The following is a 4,353-nucleotide window of genomic DNA, read 5'->3' on the forward strand; positions in this document are numbered from 1 at the left end:
ATTAGGGACAGGTATTTATCCTGCTTCTTTGTCTTGATTTTGCTTTTTCTTCACCATTGTTCAGCTAAAAAGACTTAGTCAATGTCAGTAAGTGGGCAGTTGGCTTATTCTTCTACTTTCTACTTGTTGTTTTTTTTTTCTTGGTCACCTCCTCAGCCATCATTTTATGTCCTGATCACCCAAATATCTCCATTCTCCCAATCCTCCCAATTTCCTTTTTTTCCCCCAGCTTCTGCCTCTATCCTCTTTCCTTTTCTTTTTCTTTTTATGAGATTTCATTTGTCAGAAAGAGTACCGTGTGTGTTCTCCTCCTGGGGCAGGTGTGGCTTTAGGAGGATTAGTTTCTCTCTCTCTCTCTCTGTTGTCTTCCCCGCCAGAGACAACCATTCCAGCATGCGTCGTCCTGGTGTCTCAGCCTGTGGCATGTTCCTCCAAAGTAAGCTCTCCTAAACCCTCTATGGCACCTGACCCCTACCCCAGAAGGAACCATAGCTTTGACTTTTGCCCATTCCGAAATTCAACATGATTGACTCATTCTGCAGGAACCCTGTGTGGCTTCCATTACTTATGTGTAATGAGGGAAACCCTTGCCTATTGTGGACAGTACGGGGTTATCTCAAGGACTCCTTGTCTAGCACAGTAGTTCCCAGTCAGGGGTGGGATAACATCTGGCACTTCCAGTAGACATTTGGGTTGTTGGGCTGGGGGAAGGAGTGGCCACTAGCATGTATCCAAAAGGATTGTGAACATCTCACAATTCAAGGTCAGGCCCTGCACCAGTTATGCTGCCCAAAAGGTTGAGAGTACCATCCAGACTCAGAAGGTCAGGTATAGTCTGAGACTGGACAGGCAAGTGGGCAGGAGCCAGAACAGGTCTGAGAATTCTGACCCATAACCTCTATAGCCATCAACCCAAAAGGGCCCCAAGCAGCCAGGACCTAATGGTCACCCCTACCCTCACTTTCACCATAGGGCCAACCAGTAAAGCCAAATATGTCCCCCTCACCAATCACGTAGGGTGCCCCAATTACTTAGATGATCGGGGTGTTAAATAATTCTGCCCCTCCTCCCACAATCAGCAGAGAGCTGCTCCTGCTTGTGGAACATTTCTCATTAATTATCACAAAATAATGGTAGCTGATGGAGAAATAGATTCCATACAGAACTACGGGTTAAAATTTTAATTCTTCCTTTAAAAAAAAATTATTTGTTTGAGACACAGAGCACAAGCTGGGGAGAGAGGCAGAGGGAAAGAGAGAAGCAGGCTCCCCACTGAGCAGGGAGACTGATGTAAGGCTGGATCCCAGGACCTGGAGATCATGCCCTGAGACGGGGGCAAACGCTCAACCAACTGAGCCACCCAGGAGCCCTGAAAGCTTAATTCTTCCTTGGTCAGAATGAAGAACTCTACATCCTTGTTGATTCCAAAAATGAAAAACTAGTTCAATTATTCTTTTTCTGGTTAATTTCTTCTTTCAGTTTCATCTGGAACCCATGGTTGGATGTTCTCAAAGGGCAGGTGTGCACTGACTGCCTGGGACCTCACACCAGGGTATAAGTTGACCGTGAGCAGAGCTCTCTCCCGTGTCCCGCCCTAGCCCAGTTTTGGGAACAGAGCATGCCACCAAGTAGGTTTTCAAAATGTTTTTGGAAGGAAAGCAAAAGGGAGGAGAGGAAGATTGGTTGCTACGATGAGTGGCTTCGTAGTGCCTTTCCGTCAGAGTCCTTCCTTATATCTAGGCCCCTCCTACCACCTACCTGTCCTGAAAGGCACAAACCTGCTGACCTGATAAGGAACACCTGAGGAGCTTTCAAAGCCCAGACTGCAGGAATGGAAGCTGTGGTCCCCAGAAGTGTGTGCCAGTCTGCCCAGGCTGGCTGTTCTTCCCGCCCACGGGTCCTATCCCTGTACTTTAATAAACTACCTTTTTGCACCAAAAAGAGAGTCCAAAGTCCAAGAGACACACCCAAGCCTAACTGGTCCAGAGAGATGCCCGTCCTGAGAAGACTCAGAGTCATCCCTCGAGGAAGTCCCCACGGTGAGCCAGAGGGTGGCTAGGGCTGGAGCCCAACAGGTGGGTTCGGGGCTGGGACACCTGGGGCTGGGGGGCTCAGTGCCGGATGCCTCTCACAGCCCTGAGGCTAGGAACACTTGGAGACCCCAAAGCTACGCCAAAGCTGGTCTTACATCCTGTCTTCTAACAATGAGTGGAGGAGACCCATCTCCACTGTGGGGAATCGCTTACCCTCTTGTAGGCGTTTGCATAAAACATGCTCAGATGTCCTCTCCCTCACCCCAGAGAGAGCCACTGACCACCTCCACTCACTGCTTGCTTTGCCTGTGGCTGAACTTGAAAAAGACTGAAACACAACGTAGGAACTCGTGTGTGTGTGTGTGTGTGTGTGTGTGCGCGCGCGCGTGCATGTGTTCTTTCGCTCACCATCTCACTGGTGAGACTCATGTTAGAGTGACTACAGTATTCAGAGTTTTTTTAAAAACGTCCTTGGTAGGGGCACCGGTCTGTCTCAGTAGAGAATGGGACCTTTGATCTCAGGATCGTGAGTCTGAGCCCCACGCTAGGTGAAGAGTTTATTTAAAAAAAAAAAAAAATCAAGGGGCGCCTGGGTGGCTCAGTGGGTTAAAGCCTCTGCCTTCAGCTTGGGTCATGATCCCAGAGTCCTGGGATCGAGCCCCACATCAGGCTCTCTGCTTGTCAGGGAGCCTGCTTCCCTCTCTCTCTCTGCCTGCCTCTCTGCCTACTTGTGACCTCTGTCAAGTAAATAAATAAAATCGTTAAAAAAATAAAAAATAAATTTTAAATTGAAAAATCAAAATCTTAATAAAAGTAAAAAAAGCCCTTGGTAAACGTAATACCGGGTGATTTTCACATTTCCGTGGTGGTTCTCAAAGCAACTTCTTAAAGCTGGTGTGGGTTTGGAGGGTTTGGTTTTTGTTTTGGTGCAAAAAGGTGGTTTTATTAAAGCACAGGGATAGGACCCGTGGGCGGGAAGAACAGCCAAAGCTGGTTGTTTAAATCCACACACAGGTAATGTTATGTCGGAGCTTACAAATGCATGGAAACAAATTCAGTCATTTCTTCCACAATTACTAGACAGACAGCTTCTGCTTGTAAGAACTTTTCCTTGTCCATTATCCCTAACACAGCAGTAGTAACTAATGAGGCCCTCGAATACACACAGGAAATAGGTCTGTCACAAAGTAAGCTTTCAGGACACTTGGGTGGCTCAGTCGTTAAGCGTCTGCTTTCAGTTCAGGTCCTGATCTCAGGATCCTGGGATCGACCTGCTCAGCGGGAAGCCTGCTTCTCCCTCTCCCACTCCCCCTGCTTGTGTTCCGTCTCTTGCTGTCTCTCTGTGTGTCAAATGAATAAAATCCTTTAAAATATTAATAAAATCCTTTAAATGAATAAAATGCTTTTTTAAAAAAATGAATGAATAAAATCCTTTAAAAAAAAACACACATGCAAGCTTTCAAGAAATATTCTAGAAAGGAAGGAAAGAATGGTTTCCTGGCATCCTCAGAATGACAGCCATTTGTTTTGTTTTGTTTTATTTTGTTTGCATCAACTCCTGCTCTGTCCCTTTCTGCCGCCTTCCCAAAACTGCCTGATGATAAGAAATCTTCTGAAGCCAGATTCTGGGACATCTCTCCTGCAAGGGGGGCTCCAAGTATGTGTTTCATATGTGAGTGAGTGTGTGTCTGTCTGTCTGCATAGATACACCCAGGTGCCAGGAACTCTCAGGAGCTCTTGTTCAAACACAGGCCACCCATGTTTTCACTTAGCTTCACAAGTGACCAAGCGCTATCCAGGTTGCTCCTGCTGCCCCACATTCTCTTCTCACGGACCGTCCCCTCCTCTCTGTCCTTTTCAGTAGAAATAGTGGCTCCTCGGGGAGCTTCCCTAGCGTTCCCTGTGGATTGTCGCCCTATTTCCAGACCCTCCTCACCTCCCTGATCGCACCTGCGGAAGGACAGTTGGAATTCGGGCCAGCCCGGACAAGGGGCCCCACTCTAAGAGGCGACTGCCCTTAAAAGGATTTTACATCAGCTTGGAGGGAGCCCTCCACCCTTTCCTGCAAGGTAGATAGATGACAAAAATCTGATTGGATGACAGGCACAGAGTGAGTTAATCAGATTAAAACAGCCACCGACAGGTGGGTAAAACCCCTAGACTTCAGAAACTCAAGTGGTAACCCCTTCGGGTGCCCTCCCCCCCGGGAGGTTTGTAAGATCAATTTGCTGTCGTGCCATAAACCTTGCTTTGCTGCGTGCCACTCTGTCTGGTTGTGTGGTCCGCCCCCATGACCAAGAAGATCCCGAAACAGTTGCTG

The sequence above is a fragment of the Mustela erminea genome, chromosome 19 (assembly GCF_009829155.1).
Source record: "Mustela erminea isolate mMusErm1 chromosome 19, mMusErm1.Pri, whole genome shotgun sequence".
Taxonomy (NCBI): domain Eukaryota; kingdom Metazoa; phylum Chordata; class Mammalia; order Carnivora; family Mustelidae; genus Mustela; species Mustela erminea.